This window comes from Prionailurus viverrinus, chromosome C1 (assembly GCF_022837055.1).
Source record: "Prionailurus viverrinus isolate Anna chromosome C1, UM_Priviv_1.0, whole genome shotgun sequence".
NCBI classification, from domain to species: domain Eukaryota; kingdom Metazoa; phylum Chordata; class Mammalia; order Carnivora; family Felidae; genus Prionailurus; species Prionailurus viverrinus.
Window position 1 is genome coordinate 86768804 of NC_062568.1, and position 22571 is coordinate 86791374.

Sequence of the window (22571 nt, forward strand, 5' to 3'; positions counted from 1 at the left end):
CATGCACCAGTGACTTATCATCATTTATTATAAATATAGGTTATCCTTCCTGTCTGAAGGTCCTAATAGCCCAAGCACCCCTACACTTGGATCTAGGATTGTTTCCATAGTAGGAAGGTGAATTTGCCTGTAGCTCTTTCTCACCAATAGCAGGACTAAGAGAACTGATTGCTAGTATTAAATAGCATGCCCTCTGGCTATGGAACAAAGCTTACCTAAGTGGTCAATGCAGGGATCAAACATGCAAATGAGTTCTTGCTTAGTACTGGGTTGACACAACTAAAATAAGCAGCCAGCATAATCAAAGAATCCTATGAAAAGCATGTTAGTGTATTAAAATCCAACATCGTTATTAAATACCTACTTGCAGAGGCCATCATGCTGCTCATTGTCAAGTAATTAAACAGGCACCAACATTACGGGTGATTTTAGCTAATGTCAGAGGCATTCCTCTCATTAAAGTCTGCCTAATCACTACATCATGATTGCCCAAGAAAGTAAAATTCAAAATTGCTGAAGGCATAAAAAAAATCTATTTTCATATTGCCTAATTATCTAAGGTGTGAATATATATGATTTCACAATTTGGGGAGCAGAATCTCCATGGTGATTATATGCGGCAAATTTCTTTTATAACTGTGAAGGAAAACTTTCCCAAATCTAGGGGAAAAGTGTTTGTTAACATCTGTATTCAATATGTTGGGAATCCATTTATGCAAGGTTTGTACATAAGTCCTAAGCACATTTTGCTGCTTTATTACAACCAAAGACTACTCAAATTTTTATCTTTCATTTCCTCCAAGATTCTTCAGTTTTCTTGGTTAAAAAAAAAAATGGTTCCTGCATGTAAAGTTTCTTAAAGCTCAATTTCACTGCATGTGGCAAGCAGAATACATATTTCCGAAGCTTATAAATTTTCCCAAATAGCAAGTTAGTTCAACACACTCAGTTTGATGTTTAGTTCTGCATAACTTTTTGTTATGTTAAGAAACATAATAGAAGATAAGTAAGTCCCATTACAAAATGTGCATTTTTCTAGTAATTTAGCAATAAGCTGCATTTATTGAACCACCAATGTGTAAACAACAGTCAGTCCTTTAGCAAGAATTTAACAAATCCCTACTACTTGTGTATCATGGTCCTGAGCATTACAGGAGATATAAAAATATAAAATCGGCCCTTCTTTAAGGAACTTATTGGGTATCAAGAGGAGTAAACAGGAATGTGTCAGAATATTTTTGGCATGCTAAACTATAAAGATTCTTATATACTTGTGAGTGTTTTTCTACATATTTTCTACCATCTCTCCTCTTTCCCCAACCATGCCCTCCATATTTAAATATTTAGCTAGGCAAAAATGCTTCTGATTTTCACTTTACATATGAAATGTGACACCATCAAGTAGAGGAAAAATATATTTCTTCCTATTATTTTGATTTTTCAAAAGGTTAGTACTTAAGAGAAAGTAAAAGATTCATAAGTAGATGAAAGATTTTGCAAAACACAAATAACAGTAAGCCTGTACTGTTCCCAGTCCTCATCCACCCAGGTTACACTAGAATCCCTAGGACTAGGATGGGGAGGAAGGGAACTGACAAAGGCAGACATATTGAGGCATCCCAAAGATGAGGATCACATACCCTGGATGAAAAATAGCAACATTCTAGAAAGGCTTGTGGGAACAGAAAGCAAGAGGCCTGTACCTCACATCTCAGGTAAAGACACAGAGAGACATTAGGACTCCTTCCCAGGTGAAGACATGGGAGAGGAATGACCACGTGTCGCACACTGGCAGACACTGCCTTCTGCAGCCTCACTGGGATTTCTTCCCCTTTCATGGTGCAGGAACACAGAATGGTGTGGCCACATGACCAATGATGACATCAGGGCAGCAGAGAGAGCAATAGACCTGTGAGAGCCATATTGGTAGAGTACAAGTGCATCTCCAAAGCACCCTAATTAGAGGTGAAGACAAGCAGAAAATGCCACCCCATAATATGACTGTTGGAGCTCAGGACTTTCCAACCCAAAACATGTGGCTGTCATATATTGATTGGTTTAACCATAGGTGCTTGGAAAACAGCAAATGCAGGGAGAGGCTTTCTCTGAACTCTCCTTATTACCTAAAGACAGATCTTCCAAAAGAAGTTCAATTGTCACAAATACCTTCCCCAGGAGTTTCAACAACCAGGTAAAATTGACTCTTACCATGGGAGAAGAGACTAGAAGTCAACACCACACCCAGACAAACTTTGTGTCACAAACTATAATACTTCACACCTATTCTTCTAAAAGCCCATTCATCTTTCCTAAAATTCATGTACTGTCCCCTAAGAGACCTTTATCCTCCATCACCTTTCCCTATCAAAATGGTATTTAAACTTTGAATTCTGAGCTACTTCAGAAACTTAATCATTTTCCCTGGGTATCTCTCTTGTGTACATGAGGTATACATGTCAATAAACTTCTTTTGTTTTTGTTTTTCTTTTGTTAGTCATTTTTATCATAGGAGTCTCAGCCACAAACTCAGAAGGGTAGAAAGAAGATTATTTCTTCTCCTCTATCATTGAATGGCCAAGGACTTGATGGGCCAATACACGCTTACTGTACTTGAGTTTTGATGCGTAACATTGAAGATCTAATGGCCCAACATTCACCAAAGTATTTCCCAAGTCTCTAGCCTCAGGTTCTATAGAGTTTAGACAATACTGTGGGGAAAAGGACAGTATAACTTTTCACTGGGGTTGTAGGTTGACCACCCCAATGAGAGAGTCAAAAGGTAAATTCACTAATTATAAGAAATGAAGAAAGTTGTACTTTTCCTATATTTTAAAATTGCGAGTTGATATTTATAGCCAGCATTCTAGAGTAAAATCATTAGTACATAATTAGATCCTATCTTACAGATAGCAAGAGCTCTGACTTCTCACATTTTTGAAGGCCTTCAAAATGAACATAAATCACTCTAAAATTTATCTGGGAGGGTTTCACAAGAGAGAATAAACCAGAGCTGGACATTTGAAGACAGGTCATGTTCAGGGAAGCTGGTTATCAGGAAGAGAAATTTATTGAGAGGAAAAGAAAGACCAGAGAAAAAAGGAGAAAATGGGATCAGCATTACATGTCACAGAGTACAGACAGTGGCCAGCTAGAATAGAACATGTCTGGATGTAGAATTAAATGAAGTATTTAACTAAAGATAGTAAGATCAGATGAGCTTGAACAACAGTGCGTTCTGCATGACCACACATGATAAGCAGTGAAAAGCCCAGTCTACATTAGGATTCTCTTAAATATGATCATTTCCAACCTTTATAAGCAATCTTAAAGAGGTTTTCTGAAACTAATTGACACACCAGATCATTCTTCTCTCTCTGCCAAGTGTTTGTGTGGCTGGAGGTACAGATAATAAACTGCAGAGCAAAACAGTGTAATAGGCAAGGAGGGAGACTTTGAAGAAGGGTCTTTCATCACCAGCACTAGAACAGAATGGCATTTACATGAAATTGATTTTCAGTGGTAAAATTATGCTTGTGATGTTCCATTGTAAATATTGACAGCATTAAAAGGAATGTCTAAAAGACGGGCACTAAAATGTCACCAGAAAAAGGCTGACTAGTATTTATGCTAAATTCCTCAAATTGCATCCCCTTTTTTACATAAGTAGTGATGCCTCAAGAAACAAAACGGATAATTCTCTAGAGCTATGAAGTGAAAGGAAATGAATGTGCCTACATTCATATAGGAAGACACCCACTGCCTCTCGTCATAATGACACAGGGTTTTTTTTCCCCATCTTTGAGGATTCTCAGATAAGAAAGCTTACATCTTTCCCATATTGAGCTCAGAGGATGAATAGACAAAATAAAATCATCGTAAACATAAAGGCCCCTTTCAAACATTAAAGGATTTCTAGTTATTGAGCAGAGAATCAGTTATTGATGGGACTTTGACATTTGAACTTAGAAACATGTTTATCAATTTAATGAGGAATTAGACTAGCAACTTGTTAATGATGGGAGGGGAAAAAATCAGACACTGCTGCTTCTCTATTAGTTGTAATAAAACAAAGGCTAAAAGGCACAATCTGAGGATTTCACTCAGCCGAATTTCTAAAAGCTTTTAGTTTGTCCTGTATCATTTTTCCATGTCGACATCTAGCAGTTTCATTATGAATGATCAGTAGCTTGTGTACTGTCTAATTCAAGAAAATAGGAGGCAGTCTTGTGATCTCCGATATAATATTTAGAATTATATGCAATTATTCTGAAAGAAGAACCTGAAGAACTATCCTGGAATTCATTTTAAGAATATTATTACTCACATAGTACATTTATTAAGTAATTTAGAGCAAAATATTTTATTGGGTTTCTAATTATATTACAGAACATTATATTTTTGAGTTTGTGCTAAAATATCCTTGGAATGAATCATAATTCTAGGATTAATAGACTTACAGGTTTTGAAAAAAAGAAAGGTTCCCTTTGAAATATTGCAATTAGTGCTTTGCATTGCTACTGAATAATGCTTTCTTTCTCAAATTATTCTGAGGAATGTAATTTAGAGTGATTTGTGCAGAATTTTATTATAAATTTGAATTTTGACAATGACATTTTACATCAAGAGACAAATTTGTTGAGAAACACCAAATGCAGTCATTCTAAAACTGTTATAGAAGTTAAATACCTTCTGCTATGATCAATAACAAGCATATGGATAAAGGTACAGTTGCCATCTCATAAGAAAGTCTATGGATCTCAGGAAGAATCACAATCGGCCATTTATTTGGGGTCAGCTAAATAGTAAGGCTACTTTTTTAAGTTGAGTGTCTGTGCCAAAGTGATGGTAAAGCTTATTAAAACAGAATAATTGGCAGAAAATAGGCCTGCTCTTCAAATGCCCTCAGAAAACTTTGAGCTATGAAAAGGTTCAGTGTTCATTTCCTGAGTATCTATTAGACTGTGGCTTTCTAACATGAAGATAGTAGATGAAATCAATAAAGAGCCAATGAACTAAGTTGCTAGCCTAAGGGAGAAAGTTGGCATGACTTGGCCAAGGTCACCTGGGGCAAAACTGAATTCTGAGCACAAGCTTCCTAACTGCAAAATCAGGTCTACACATTATAATTCTACTGATTGATTTTCTCAGGAAAGGAAATAGTGGATATTGTCCATTTATATCTTTGTTTAGTTATGTCCATACTTGCATGTATGCCATGATTGAAGGCTAGGGGTGTATAAACTGGCTACCTTTGGGGAAAGAGGCACAGGCTGGAATCTCAGAGTTAGAGCCTAAGTTGGAGCCTAAAGCCTGAGGTTTAAAATCTGATGGCAGGGTTGTTTTAACGATCAATGAAAACAGTTTGAAATAGTGAAAAGTACACTAGAAAGGAAATAGAGATATGCAGGCTTTAGTTGCAAAAACAATTAAGTCTGAATGATTAGCTGTCTGTGGGCAAATAATTTAACCCCTGGATCCTGAACCTGTAAAATAAAGAAACTGGACTAAGAGCACATAAGATCTTTTACATTTTGGGGGGGAAAAAACAAAACACAATTTCAAATTTTCTTCATTTTTTCATCAGTTAAAAACTTCAGATGTTTGGATTCATCCTTAGTCTAATCAAGGTATTGTGCCTCATAAATACTAAGCTCACAATATACACTCCGTTCAATGAATAAAATTATTTTTGAAAAGAGGAATAAGGGAAAGATTTTATAACATAGGATATTATTTTGTAATTAAAAATAAAATCAACAATAATCAAATTGGTTTCTCATGCTCACCACTGTTTCTTTATAACTGTATCTTACAGATCTGTCTGAATGTAAATACAGTATCTCGATTCTTCCCAACCTCCATCCAATCCTGAATTTCCTCTTCCCATTTTGAACACCATTGTGTTCTGGGGCTGCAAACTGTTTGTACCATTGATAAAGTCAGGGCCTCCAACCTTTGTCACCTTCTAAAAGGCAGGGAATACATCTGTCTAGGTATCCCATAAGCAAGTATCCATAAATTATATTATTTGAGAAGTAGGTAATTGGTACGTTTGCTGAAGAGTTCCAAATATGATCCTTAAAATTACTAACCTAACAAGGCTGAAAGTTTGATGTCCAAATATCCTTGTCATTTTGAGTACTAAATCATACTGCCTAAAAATGTTTCTAACTCATTGCTATAAGATTATCTGAAAAGTACTTAAATTGACAGGATTTATCCCCAACGTGTGGTGAAGACACCACTTGCTCATGGTCAGCATTCCTCCACCTTACCTCATTCTCTGGACCCAGCTCCCAGGCCCCACCACTTAAACCTAGAAGAGGTTAGAGGAGAGAAAAATCACTATCCAGCTAGAAAAAAAATAACTAGGAGTCCATCATCTTGTTTGAATTATTAGTAGGATCCTAGGGAAACCAGGCCACCTTGGTAGCACCTGAAGACCAGAAAGCTGGGTACAAAGACCAGACATGGAAATTCTGATGGGAGAGTAGAGGAATGTTGAAGACAGTCTTTTCCCATTTTAAATTTCTCCAAGGATCAGCCCAATTCACTAAATTTGAATATGATTTTACATTGGATGAGAACTCTAAGGTAATATCATAAGGAAGAGAGACAAGGTGTGCAAGGTTGTTTGAGGATTAAATTGGAAAATAAAAGCCAATCATCTATTATCGACCTTAATTTGTCTAGTTACCTTTTTTTAGACATAGGTTTTAAGCCAATTCTAAATGAGGGTTTGGATTCTAAATCAGGTTGGAATCATGTCATAGATCATTGGGCACAGATTTGGAAGTCCCCGACAGTCTAAACATTGAGATCTTGAGAGAAAACTGAGTTTGTTTTCCCCATAAGATATCCCTAATATGTTTTGACAACCCAGACCTATACATTTTAGTGTATGTATGAAAGGTATGTGAAGACAATTTTAGCATTGGAGCTGGGTTAGCAGCCATTCTGCTAAAGCCCAACCATTCAGCATTTATGCTACTTACTTACCAACTGCCAAATACCTATAAAGGTAATGAGTTTAACTGGATTCATCTAAAGCAATGGTGCTTTAAGCCAGTGTCTAACAAAAACTCATTTGGAAGAGAGAAAGAAATCTCCACTTAATTGGGGACAAAACAATAATATATTTCCATCCTCAGCTGAGCTAAGTAATGAAGTGATGAAGGTGCAGTAAAGCAACACCCTGGCCGGAAGGGGTAACATACAACCAGAAGCTCTGTGTGATAGGACCTGCCTGTGGCCAAGGGTCTGAGAGGGGTTGTGTTTGGAATGGGTTGAGCCAGGGAATTAGTCATGGATACCAGGAAGATGAGGAAGAAAGGAGAGCAGAAAGAGAGGAGAGAACAGGGGAAAGGTCAGGGGGGCAACAAGCAGGAGAATAAGGCGGGAAGCCAGTATTGGCTGGAGGGGGGGCGGCAAATCCTCAATTACACTCCCACAAGTAGGCTATTTTTATGTCTCAAGTTTCCTTTAATAGACCTGCACTATCTGCCAAGTGTAAACCATTTTTCTATTTGTCCACTCTTCCGTTTCTTATTTTAAGGGCCTAATGAAATGAAAATTATGGAGGAAGAAAGGAGGTCTTAATAATAAAGTTATTTCAGGAATAAAGACCACAGCCATGCATCCCCTCAGTGTTGATCCAGCACTCTGCTTCGAACTCAAGAGTTCTATGAAAAGCCTGAAATACATTAAAAAAAAATAGGATAAGATGCAGAATACTCTGAAGACCCCCGTAACTGCTAGTCACCGTGGGTGTTTTCAAAGTTTATGATCATCTTACTTAATTACATTTTCTCCTGAGAAGCATGGAATGTTAAGAAGTTGAAAATGAAATAGACTTATCTATATACCTTGTATTATGCCAGAAGAAACTGAGCCCCAAAGCCATTGAATGAATTGTCCTAAAACACACACAAGTTTGGTGATGATAACAGGGTAATGCCCAATTTTGCTAACATTGCCACAATATTAAGATGGTATCTATGCACACTTATATGAATATCTGTACCTCAATACACTATTCACTTTTGCCTATTCACACAACAACAACAAAAAAAGCTTTAGGAAAAAAAACTATTATGTTTTCTTTTCCGTAATCCATGCTTTGATCTCCTGAGACTGATTTAGAGTGAATAAAGTCCTTATAAATAAGTCTTAGAAATGTGATTTCTTTAATGTTTGTAGTATTATAATGCAGTGTGTATTAAAATGTAATTGCCAATAATCTTCAGTTGGTCACACAATGAAGAATTCACTTTTATGGTTCTTTCTGTCTCAATCAGTAGGTTGAATCTTCAAGAGATTTCTCAAATGAAAATAAATGGCCAGTTAAGAGTTGGAAAATGTGTTTGAACTTTTTAATATAATCATCTATATATTGTTTCAAAGAATTTTCAGTATTCATTGAAAATATATTCCACGTAGAAAGTCTTCAGTGACAACCCAAAAGAATAAATACCAGATAAAAGGATAACATTAGTATGTCACATCAATATGAAGAAGAGTGTGAAAAAAATAGCCATTACTCCTTTGGCTGAGGAAATAAATGTAACTTCTCTAAAGTTTAGTTCTGTCGTTACAAAAAAACAAACAGAAAACAAACAAAAAATAGTATAATTCTTTTAAATTTTCACTGATGAAATGTATGTGTGCTCTTTAAAAGGGTAAGTAAAATGTCAAGTATAGGGACTTACTGCCATCTTGTGGAATGTTTGTTATTGTATTCTGAAGTATCTTTTCCCGTGCATTTTTTAGAATGTCATTTTGTGTTGCTATTAGTTAGAAAATGACTCAATAGTTCCCCAGCAACTAACCAGAACTAATATTATTTACAAAACAAGACATGAGAAAATGGATGCATTTTTCTTGATGAAGATTTTGATTCCTTAGTTGGAGATTTAATTTTCTCAGTGCCCCTTGTTTTTAGTCATTTACTTATCTACTTCCCCTGTTAAGTGGATTTCGCACATAATTTAATATTTTTGATTGTCAAGAACTCAGAGTGGAAGAAAAGAAATGTTAACAGAGGGTTAACAGGCAAAGAAAAAAGCAAAGAGCACATTTTGTCCTGGGAAGTTAGGGCAGTCCAAACATCTAGAGCAATTGTTGCAGAGTCAGTTGGTACTACACAAAGCTTGGTCCTGGGATTGGCATCACCTGGGAGCTGTTAGAAATGCAGAAACTTGGGCCCTATTCCAGACCTGCTGAATCAGAATTTGCATTTTTATGAGATCCCCAACTGATTCACGTACACAGTAAAATTTCAGAAGCACAAGCAAAGTCCTCCATATTTCACTCCACTTACTTAGAGCAGAATATGCATGCATGTACACACACACACACACACACACACATACAATGTTACCTGGAGTTATGACAAGAGGCAAGCATCAAAACACCTGGCTTCAAGTCTATGTTATTTAATTTTGTGCATCTGAGTTCAAGCCCCAATAATTTAATTTTTGTGGATCTGAGATTTTTTCTTCTGTAATGTGCAAAAGGGTGTTTATAAGATGATTCTAAAATTGTTAGATTTATTATTTATGCATCAGTTGCTCATTGGGTTAAAGATCCATGCATGAGCAAATTGATCATCCCAATACTGATTTTGACCTGATGATTAAATTTCAAATTCATAGCTTGCAAACTATCTTTAATCCCAGCAGAAATGTTTTATCTGGTACGCAAGGTATTTTAAATTTTTGAAATTATTTACTAAGATTTTTTTAATTATGATTTTACCACAAACCTTTTGGATTTTCTTCTTCTCTTGGAAAATCAGAAAACCTACCAATGCTTAGCTCACGTTTCCACATGGAAGCAATTACCTACGGTGGAACTCCACTCTGCCCCAGTCCCCACTCAGCCCTATTCTTCACATTGATGCCTGGTCCTTGTGGGCCTTGAGGTCAGTGACCTCTGGCTTCGATGGTGTTCTCAGTCAAGTGTTTAAACATGTCCAAAATCTATAATGGACTAAATGAAAACTTCCCCACCTTTGTAAACTCTAATCTTCAAAGCTGAATGGTGTCTTTCTTTGTAGCAGTAATACTCTTACTTAAAGGTAACCACTAAGTACATTTAAACAAGTAGAAGCCACATCACTGCCTTTTCCAGAGGTGGAAAATACCTTTGATCATGGGGGTTTTCATGAAGCAAATATTTACTGAACAAGGTGCAAGGTGGTAAAATAATTTTGCACAAGACAGAATAACTCTGCCCTCATAGAACTGACGGTTTTACAGGGGAGAGACATAATTGAATAAGTAATTCCAATAACATGTGATGGTGGTCCTGATAGAGGATGTGAGCTGGTCTAGAAGTGTTCATACCAGGCTTTAAGCTGAGACCTCAAAGGTAATAGTAGCTATCCAGTGACAGGGATGTGAAGAAGAATGTTCCAGAGAGGGAAGAGCATGAACAAAGCCCCAGGGGAAAGGGAGCATGGCCAAAAATGAAAAGATAAACAATGTTGCTGGAATGAAAAGAAAGAAGCAGAAATCTGACATGAAATAAGCTTCAAGATACAGGACAGTTTCTAGACGTTGGATGTTCTCCTAGGAGCTGGGGGAAGCCCCTCATGGGGCTTAAGTGAATAGCCAACTTCGAGCTTTTAAAGTATCACTCTGATTTAAGTATATGTCTATGAGCATGTGTATTCACAGAAACTTTGGGCATCAAATACATTCATGTATGTATCACCATCAAATTCACAATGTACTTTGCCAAATTGATTACAAATATTAATTCATCATGCCCTAGATGCACCGTGGCCTAGTAAGGACGTATGTTTCATAGTTTACAACATATTTTTTTATGTTGTTGAATCTCTGTTGATGAGTCTCTGAGATAGTACATATAACTTCATTTGGGGGTAATGCTAAAACGTCTAAGTTTGCACCCTGTTGATGGTGAGGCAGGCAGAGCCCAATGGTCTCCCAGCTCCACTAACACAGACCCTTGCTATGTAGGGGAGCCAGCGTTACAGCCCATGACCTTTACTCAGGGGTGCACATGAGGCTGAATGTATTATCCCTTGACCTCCTGGCTGAAAGCCAGTCTTGTCTGGATGATCCTACTGTTTCTAAGCAGTCCACAGCTGGGGGACTTATTTAGGATGGCATTTCAGTGTTTTTAAGGCATTCCTTCTGTTTGACCTGCTTATTTTATCCCGCTTAATGCAACAGCCAAGCACTGCCTGGGCCCCCTGCTGTTGGACATTGATGGCACATTTCAGTCTGAACGGAGTTAGATTCTGATTGCAAATAACAGAGGAAGGTGAAGTCTCCAAAATTAATTTGGATTTACTTATTTTTTAAAAGCTGCACAAATTTTTCCCACCCTCCTCCACCCCCCAAATTTTCTTTCATTACCCTATTTTATGGCCACTTTAAAGTGTACAGTCGCTTTCCTTTTTTCATATCATTATTACCATGTACAACCAGTTTTCATGCCAATTACCTGTCATAAGAGCCTTACCCCAGTCAAATTGTGAAAGGGATGTTTCTTCAACTACAAAAATACTTTTCTCTGTTTAGCTCCAGACATCTGAACCAGAAAAAAATCACCTTAAGTGATGAAAAGCATGGTGTGCAAATCAACTCTCTGGGTGCCTGTGGAGAGATTCACATCCAGGTAAATAACTCTTCAGGCCCCCTGGTCAGGACTTATCAGCAGAGACCCTTCCGGGCAAGTAGGAGTTGAGATGCAGGCGAGAGCATCTGTGTGCAGTGTAGCTTCAAAAGGCAGGCAGATAACTAGACAGATCTGCCTCCAGGCAGGTCCTCGACAAGAGAAAGCCTATCAGACAGGCAACAGTTCTTGCCTGCCTAGAAAATAAACTGGAAGCCACAGGGGCCGGGGTTCCGAGTCAGGAAACTCCCTCAGCATGTCCTAGAAGGCAGGTCAGCATGAGGCAGGCAGGGCCACTGGGCACAGAACTACAGAAGCCCAGCCTTAGGCTCCTTTCAACATTCTTCCTTTCAGTGGAACAATGTCTCTGGAAAAAAAAATAATTTCTTTTAATGAAGTACTCACTTAGACTGAGGCAATGCTGAACTGTCTTGCTCTCGAAAGATAAAGGGGAGAGTGTAAGTGCTCGTGTGTGTTTGTTGTGTGAGGTATAAGCGCAGCTGATATATTTGTGCGTGTATTTACAAGTGTTCTATTCACACACAGTTGTAGCATTGATATGCAGCCCAGGTAATGATTCTTATTATCTTATCTTGAGTTCACAGCCTATGATTTCAGGAGAATTTATTTTTAAGGTGAATACAGAAATCAAATATGAGAAAGGAAACATAGCTGGCAGATTATTTAAAACAGCCACAGCAATAACAACAACTTATATAGGCTTGAATTTTCCCAGGTATAGTGTATCAGAGATAATGGTGATTATAAGTGATTCTAAGTCTGTCTTACACACCCCGCCTAGGACTGCCTGTTGGTTAGTTTTCTCTGTGAAATCAAGTTACAAATTTGGAAGTCTCAAAAAACAGACCATGAAAGAACTGAGCAGATAATTGTGAGTGACTTAATACCCAGGGATATAGACACAATGAAGTCTAAATCAATGGTTTGATAACATGTGGCTCTAAATTTCCTGTCTTTAAAACAAATTAGAGCATGTAAATTTGGTTTCATTGCACTGTGTATTTGATAGAAGTTTTTGGCTACCCAGACTTATCCAAGGCTAGTAGAATCCCAACCCCTAAATGCTAGCAATATTCCATATCTGGACCTATCTCCACTTCCCCTGCTAGCATCCACCATTTCTAAGAACTTGTCTGTGACTATCAGTTCAGAAGGTGACCGCTTCTCATAGAGAAAGAGGAGGAGAAAGGTCAGAGAAATAAGAATAATGTGATCTTAGATAAAGGCCCTGGATAGAGCTAGGGAAGACATGTGAGTAGGACGTTTAAACACTCAGGAGAAAGTGAAATATGAAAAGCAAAGAGTATAAAGAGATCAACACAGATGGGGATTTTTTCCTAGCCTAACTGTGTTAACAGCAACTTCTCCAAATGTGTGTGTGTATATAATAAAGCATTATATAACCAAGCAGTGTTAGAAAGAAGCCAGATCACTGGGTGTCTAAGTATGAAACTGGAGAAAAGATTACAAATGTATATATCCAGATAATTAAAGTCTGAATTATAGAGACAATAACACGGAAAGAGACCTTGAATCAAAAGACATACACACTACATAGCTCCTATCACATTCCAAAAGCATTATTAATTCATCAATCCACCCATCCAAGAAATGTTCACTGAGCGTCACTTCAGTGTGTTAGACTCCATGCTCAGCCCTGGGGAATACAATGAACAAAACAGAATCCATTGTCTTATAAGGCACACACATTCTAGAAAACAAGACAGAGAAAAAACATATAGACAAATATGTGACACGAGAGAAGATTGTGATAGGACTTTTGAGGCAAAATGAATCAGGTTAAGCATTAGGCAGAATATGAACAGGGGACTGTGGTAGATAGTAGCTCTTCTACATGGGGGTTTGGGGAAGTCCTTTCTGAGTAACACAACAGAGCTGGGTCAGTGAATATCTGGAGAAAGGTGGTCACATGAGGCAAGAACAATGAGGGTCCAGCTCAAAGACAGTGACAAGCTTGGGATGTCCAGGGAACAGGAATAAGCCAGAGTCAGCAAAGGGAGAGTGGCAGGAGCTGAAATGAGACTGACGGACAGGGCAACCCAAGTGGGGCTTTGGAGGCCATGGTAGGAAGTTTGGATTTTTTTCTAAGTGCATTATTAGAAAACATTGTGGGGGTGTGGATCAGGGGAGTGGGGAGTGGCATGATGTGATCTTTTCTTTGAAAAGATTTCCATCTCCTGTATGGTAAACAAATTATATCCCCAACATAATGGAAGCAGGGAGACCTGCTAATAGGATGCTATTGTGGTAACCCTGAAAGAAGATGACAGTGAATCAGAATACAGTGATAAAGGAGGTGATAGGATGTGGACTATGACTTGAGTTTCTCCACACCTGACAAAGCTCGCAGAATCATTCTACTTCAGAAATTGCTATAGAGGTCATCTCAACCCAGGCCTCTATATTCCATCAATTACTTTTTTTGAATAACATCTACCTTGATGATGAGTTCCTCAAACTTGCCTAATCATAGGGACTGGTTAAATACACCGTCTGGGCCCCCCCGCCCCCTCCCTGAAGTTTCTGACTGTGTAACTTGGTGGGGTCCACAAATCTGTTTAACAAGTTCTCTAGGAGATTTTAACAACAGGGCAAGTTGGGGAGCACCGACTTTAATAACTGAATTTTGTTATTCTCCGCATTGATAGACAAGTCCACCTCCCAGTGAAAAATGTAGTCCTCATGACTAAAGGTACTGAGGATATCACCAAAGACATTGCTTCCAATTCTAGATGCAGTTCAGAATCACACAATGGCCTTGATAAAAATGTTTTTGATCAACAGACCAGAGTGAGCATGTAGTCTCACTTATCCTACAAATTTCTTCTATTTCCACTTGCTACTGTGCTGGTTCAAATTCTCATTATTTGTACTTATTTTCATTTTCAAAAATTCTATCAGGAATTCCATTGCTAGCTCAATCTTCCTAGTACATTTCATTGAAAAATACTTCTCCCCTGCTTAGAAAGTTTACTTGGATCACTTTTTCTATAATTTCCCAAACTTTGGTTCAACTTTCAACAAAACCTGCTATGTATGACTGGTCCTATGCATAACTTTGTAGTCTTCTCTGTTCCTATTCCCTTAAGAATCCCCCTGTTCTGACCTTTTAGGTCAACAGTGACAAGGACTTCACAATTCTTGTAGTTGGTTCATGTCATTCTTTCCTTCTTTCAAGAATTGTGCCTATCTAAACTTTACCCCTCCAGGGGGCGCCTGGGTGGCTCGGTTGGTTGAGCATTGGACTTCATCTCAAGTCATAATCTCATGGCTCATGAGTTCGAGCCCAGCGTAGGTCTCTGTGCTGACAGCTCAGAGCCTGGAGCCTGCTTCACATTCTGTGTCTCCCTCTCTCTCTGCCCATCCCCAACTCGTGCTCTGTCTCTCTCTCAAAAATAAACTAAAACAAAACAAAACAAAACAAAACAAAACAAAACAAAACAAAACAACAACTTTACTCCTCCTTCAAGGCCAGGAGTGGGCTGCTGTACCCATTTTCACCTGTGTCTCCCTCTCTCTCTAATCTTCCCCTGCACATACTCTGACACTCTCCCTCTCTCTCTCTCTCTCTCTCCCTCTCTCTGAAAAATTTAAAAAAAAAAAACATTAAAAGAAATTAAAAAAATAAGTGAGTCACTTTATAAACATGCATTCAGTGAAATACATTATTATGAAAGAATAAATGTATTGACAATGTTTTCTGAGTTTATTTATATCATTCTTATCCTCCGGGTGATTCTGATGTGCACTCAGGGGCAGCAAGGCCTCAGACCACATGTCATTGGCACTAAGTAAAGCTCAACTGAATTCCCTGGGCTGGACAACACAGACCACCAGTTCTAGTGAAAAGCAAAAATGTCTAAACTGTAAAGCTTAGTCAGAACTAATGTTCAGGATTGAAGCAAATTTGTTAATAATCTAGAGGTGTAAAACCTTCCAAAACAAAGTCGTCTGCCTTGAATTGTCCCTGTGCTCTCTATAGATAGATCTAACTCACTGAAAAATTAATCTCATTTTTACTTCGTCTAGCCCCAGTAGGACACAGCTGCACTCATGTTCATCTCAATTGATGGAGTGAAGAAGCCTCATCTTTATTCAGTGTGAAGCAGCTGCCAAGAGAAATAGCCTCTGAGAGATGTAATAAGTTCATGAGGATCACCTGTGTCGTGCAAAACAATATTTGATTTTTTTGAAAGTTTAAACCGATTGGAAAGAACATATGAATTAAGCATCTAGCTTGTGGGTGAAAAGTTTTGCTGCAGGGTGATGGAGTGCACCAAGGTGATACATTTCAGACATTGCCTTCCTATGACACAAGGGGATCACGGAACAAATGGAACAGAGGAAATTATGACCCACTGACCAGCACGGATTCACAACACAGGAATGCTACACAAATATGCTCTATTCTTATCGTGGAGAATAAGACTTTGGACAAATAAAACAAATGCCAAAGTACAGGTTTTCTCTGTGTCTGAACATACGCTACGAAACAAGGCCACAATGGAAATTGGTGATATATTTGGGAAACTATTCTCTGCTCCTCCACAAATGTTTCACCTTCCCTTTTTATCTTCAAATTCTAAATTTCTCCCTTTCTTCCTATTCTATTTGATGCAAAAGCTTTTTGTTTGACTGCTAACAAAACCTTAGTGTTATGCTCCAGAGGAGATTGTCTCTGCTCTTGTCTGTCAAACAGACATATGCTCAGTTTAACAAAATTGCTACCAAGGGAAGGCACACACTCTCTAAGAATTACGAAGCCATTCTCCTAGACTCATCAAGGTTTGACCTTTTAATAGGAGACAGTGTTTACTTTGAGGTGCTATAATATTGAAATTGGGAAGAAAATATTGAGTTCTTTTACCTGGAAAGAAATGTGGAATGAAAATAAACACTGGCAAATTTCCCAATACCTGTCATGGGCAGTTATAAGTAATTTACATTTACCTGTTAATTTACCTTTTATCACAACTCTTTAAAATCCCATTGTATAGATGAGGAAATTAAACAGAAATCACAAACCTGGGTCATCAGCTAATAAGTGACAGAGCCAGGATTTGAACTTGGGCAGTGTGGCTTTGTAGCCTTGATTTAGCCTCTTAAATACATTATGTTAAACTTCTACAATAGATTTTGGTTGGGCAGTGTAAGGATTCATAGACCTTTGAAAAATTCTAGCTGAAGTGGTAATTTTTCTGGTATAAAGAATCTAAAGAAAATGGTATATGACTATCTTTCTGGGATAATTATAAAGTAGTCTGTCTTCTCAGCAAGTTATCATACTGCTTTTTTCTTTGTGTCCTTTCTGTAACATTGCAACAAGCAATAGCAAAATCTACAATATTCTTTCAGCTCCACCTCTGGCTTGTGGTTGACTTTCATCTCCTATGTGTTTATCTTCATTCATAAACTTGAACCCTTCTTGTTATTGTCTCCCATTCTGAGCACAACCCAGGTAAAATCTCTATATAAATTTTGTGTTTTCTAGTTCAGAGTGAGTTAAGTATTCACTTACTCAGGTAACCAGAATAATCAAACCTTTTAGATTCTTTTCATTAAATAATTATATAATACATATTATTATGAATATATTCATAGTATATATTCATATTATTTTCATATAGATTACTTCATTATTACTTTTTTAAGTGTATTTATTTATTTATTTTGAAAAACAGAGAGACAGAATGAGCAGAGAGGGACAGAAAAAGAGGAAGAGAAAGTATCCCAAGCAGGCTCTGTGTTGGGCTCAAACTCACGAAACTGTGAGATCATAACTTGAGTTGAAGCCAAGAGTCAGATGCTTAACCAACTGAGCCACCCAGGAACCCCTCGTTGTTACTTTCAATAAAAGCTATATTCATCTATAAAGGGAATCCTGGGCAGGTTGGTCTAAGAGATCTGAGCACAATGAAAAAGATACTAGACAAAGAGGTTGAATACATTCCTATTAAAGATGGTTCATTAATGTATTTGCAAAGGACCAAAAACTGTTATACCAGAACCAAAAATTATTCTCTCAATCTTGGGTAAATTTCCCGTAAATACATGTCTTGGTCACTAGGCAAGTAAGTATAAAAGGATAAGCACAATGTTGTCCTCACTAGTAATAGAAAAGCAGTTCACAGAGCATGTCTTTTGTGCCAGGTTATATAACACACATAAGAACTCTAGGAGTGGCTTAAAATAAAAGCAAATGCAATTCAATTGATAAGGTGGATCCAAGAGAAATACATTGAAGAATAAAGTGGTACAAAAAAAGAGGCCTTAAGGATATATGTGACATATACGGAATGACTGACCTTCCTTCTCAGACTCATGCCTCATATGAGGAGGAGAAAGCCAGGCATTGAAAAGAAACATGGTGCCATTTAATGTCAAGTAAATAAAAGGGAACTTCTTTATGTAAACCATGGCCTGAAGATCAGAGACTAGAAAATGGTTGGTGCAAAGTGATTATAAGAAGCCCACTCCTCTAGCCTATGAAATGTCTCTGGGGAACACCTGTAAAACAGAGCAATGGAGCCTGTGCACATGGGATAAGATACTACATGAGGCACAAGGGTACCTACATAAGGTATACTACATGAGGTACACTACTCAGAGCACATGGTTTGACATTGCTTCTATATATTTACAAACTGGATGTATCATGAGAGAACTTAATCAGAAGTCTGCTCAAATTTATTTGCAATCTTGGTGATTGCAACCTCAGAGAGAATAATGGAAAAGTTAACACGTGGAATCAAAGTGCAATCACTTTCTGCTGCTCTCCCATCTCTGTCTTAAACACCTCAATAGCAGACAAAGAGGATGCCTTTCCTGTGAGACACAAGGTAGAAGATGTAACTCACTGGCAGGTGTCAATTTTACCACTTCCCCAGAAAATAGAGATGGACACATTCTGTGGCCCAAGAATAAGTAACCTGTCACAGGAGTTACAATTAAATACTTTAAAGTTTAAGGCCAGTGTAAACATACATAAATGATGGAACTTCTTTGCTCAAGATCTCCTAGGTGCTCATGGCCCGCTTCTCATATCCCCAAATTGTTTAGCTTCCATTTACTTCCTCACTTCCAGATATTTAATTCCATGCATTGATTTTGTGACCAACTTTGAATACCTTACTTTGGCTCTCCATAAGTAATGCTATTCAGTACTGAAATAGCCAATTCCTTTCCTGAACTTCCCTCCGGGGAATCACAATTAAATCTTTTCCTCCATTAAATAAGAGATGCCTCTAGGCAGTTCACATTGTTTGCTCTAAGAGTTATATAGTCAAAAACAAGAAGCAAATCCTTACAAAGAGTTATCAGGTCTGTGTGGTCAGAAAAAAATCAAGTCCCTTCCCTCACGAGTCTATAAGTCTTATTCTTCTAGGTCACAATCAGCCAGAGAATACAATAAATGTATACCAACATTTTCCAACCCAAAATGCAAGTTAAATAGCTATAGTAAAATACTTAATATGCTACATGACATCAACTATTTCTTCTTTTGTGGTTCCCCCAAATACTTAGTAACTTACATTTTTTATTATGCTTCAATAATTGCTCCACAGAAGTGGAGACCATGCCCTTGGCTTACACTCTTAATACACTATAAACCACAAAATCAACTCTTTTGTACTCCGATCTTATTGCAATATCTCCAGTTATCCTACACATAATTTCGACAATTCTGATTTAATCAGTTTCCTATCCCATCCCTCTGGGTTTCACACCCTGGAGTTTGCCTAGAAGACCCCTCAAAGACCATTCTAGTGCCTTTTCTCTCCTTTTCCTAGGAGCCCTAGTAGATGTCTACTCACTAAGCCTTTTCATGTAAACTCTTTCCTTCCTCAAGAGGACACTGCTTCTTCACCAGATACTGCCATAGGTAACTGTGCATGGAGAAATTCTTTCTCTAAATAGAAACTTTGGGGACCATTACAAATAAGCCTCAATACTTTGAGTTCTTAAACTGCATGGGCATCCTATTTGTCGTTAGAATGTGGGAGATCTCTTGCTCTTGTGCTCTCATTATCTTACAGTTTCAAAAGCCTAAGGGACTTCCAGTCTCCCAATATCACAATCCATTTCAGCCTTTTCTTTGTACCTAATGTCCACGTTCCAATAAAAAAATTACAGTATATGTAAAGAAGCAGGAAAATGTGATCCTGATCAAAAATCAAGAGAAAAATCAGTTAATAAAAATAGGCAAACTCGGGGCGCCTGGGTGGCGCAGTCGGTTAAGCGTCCGACTTCAGCCAGGTCACGATCTCGCGGTCTGCGAGTTCGAGCCCCGCGTCAGGCTCTGGGCTGATGGCTCAGAGCCTGGAGCCTGCTTCTAATTCTGTGTCTCCCTCTCTCTCTGCCCCTCTCCCGTTCATGCTCTGTCTCTCTCTGTCCCAAAAATAAATAAACGTTGAAAAAAAAAAAAAAAAAAAAAAAAAAAAAAAAAAAAAAAAAAAAAAAAAAATAGGCAAACTCAAATTTCCAGCCAAAATGCTGGAATTATAAAATAGGAACATAAAAATATTACTGATAAATTTGTATAAGAACCTACAGGATATTATAAATATAATGACCAAAGACAAGTGAAACTTCAGGAAAGATTTTAAAACTATAAAAGAAAACCAAAATAGAAATCCTGAAACTAAGATGTAAGTATTTCAAATAAAATATTCACGGGATGTATTTCAGAAACATATTGGACACAACAAAGAATCAATACACTTGAAGACAGCATTTAGAAATCACTCAAACTAAACCACAAATAGAAATAAAAAGATTTAAAATAATGATTGGAATGTAACAGTATTGAGCAGTCAAACATATACTCTTGGGGCATCCTACAAAGAAAGAAAGAAGGGGGAAAATGACACAGATAAAATATTAGGCAAGGTAATAGCTGAAAACTTTCCAACATAGGTTATAAACATCAAGTCAGAGATCCAGGAAGGCTAGTAACACCAAATATAATAAATACAAAGATAACCACACCCAAGAATATCATAGTCAAATGACATAAACCAAAATAAAGAGAAAAATCATATGGGGAAGGGATCCAAGATGGCAGTGCAGGAAGATCCTGAACTCACCCCCTCCCAAGGACACACCAAAACTACAATTGCATATGGATCATTTCCCTCTGAAAAAGACCTGAAAACTAGGTGAACAGCTTCTCCACAGTTAAGAACAAAAGAACCACATCGAGAGGTGTAGGAGAGGCAGAGACGTGGTCTTGGCAAAAAACCTCACCCCCAGCCCAATGGTACATAACAGGGAGGGATCTCACCAGCCCAGTTCTTCTCCCAGAGGAGTAAGGGGTTCGTTCCCCACATCAGGCACCCTGGTCCCTGGTAGAGGACATGAGAGACGAGCTCCCAGAAGGGCCTGGCTTAGAAAACCAAGGGAAATAAAGTGCTATAGGAAACGGAGATTCTCCTTTTAAGGGGCTCACATGCAATCTCACTTGACCCAGTGCAAAAGCACCAGTTTGAAAAATGCCTTGACTGTATGTGAAGGAAATTCATTTTCTGGTCTGGAGGCATCTGCTAGAGGGCCATAGGACAGTTGGGGCTCTCTCCAAAGATGCAGGCACTAGCAGATGTCATGTCTATACTCCCTATCTACCCCTCTGGCACAGTTGGGCACACTTGATGTAGCACCCTCTTGGTGCCTCATTGGGACAAGCAGAAGCAAGGGGTTGTGGCGCTGTCCCACTGCCTTGCTGAGGCCAGAACACATGGGTGTTGCAGTGATCCCGGCTCCTTGGCCGGCACAGGTGAGTGCCAGTGGTCATGAACTTCTCTTGCCCTCAACCTGGGGCCTGCATGTGTGCAAACGGGGCACTCTCTCACAGCATTGCTGGAGCCTGAGTGCACTCATTCTCACAGTCAAGACATTTCCCCACTGCCTTTCTGAGGCCAGTGAGTATGTCCCACTGCTACACTCACTGGCTGCACTGCTAAAGCCAGTGGATACACACAAACTGCATGGGGTGGCCATGGGGACTGGTGTTCCTGAACTGATTTCAGGACTTACTCTAAAGCTATAGTAATTAAAACATGTGATAGAGGCAAATGATAGAAAAACAGATCAACGAGCTAGAATTGACTCTAGAACTGGAGCCACATACATATGGCTAATTGATTTCAACAAAACTTCCAAGATACTGAGACAAAAATGTCTTTCCAACAAATGGTGCTAAAACAACTGGGTCTGCATATGGAAAAAAATAAGAAAAGCCCCACCCCTACCTCATACTATAACAAAATTAATTTTAAATGATCAGAGACCAAAAGTGGGGACTAAAAAATGTCAAGTATCCAGAAGAAAACACAGAAAGTAATCTTTGTCAAGAAATTGCAAAGATTGCTTAGGCAAAAACTAACCATATTGATAAAATAAACTTTATCAAAATGTAAAACTTTTGCTCTTCAAAAGGCAAAACACAGATTGGGATAAAACATTCTCAATACATATGTATGGCAAAGAACTTGTATCCAAAATATTTTTTGAAAAACTCCTAGAATTCAATAATGAAAACGAAGAGCTCATTTAAAAAATGAGCAAAAGATTTGAACAGATACTGCACAAAAAAATATTCTAATGGCCAATACGCATATTGAAAGATGCTCAAAATCCTTAGTCATTAGAGATAGGGAAATTCAAACAGCAGTGAGAAAAAGCTCCCATCATACTAAAATGGCTAAAAATAAAATGACTGACAATACCACATGCTAGGGCAGAGGTGGTATGTTCCTGGTCTGTGAAAAGGTATAATCACTTTGGAAAACAGAATTAAAAGATAAACTGAGGCATATCAAAATTTTTAGCTGTTTAAGCGAAGATCAATTCAAATTTGTCAGTGCCAAAGCAGAAGTGGTGAGGAG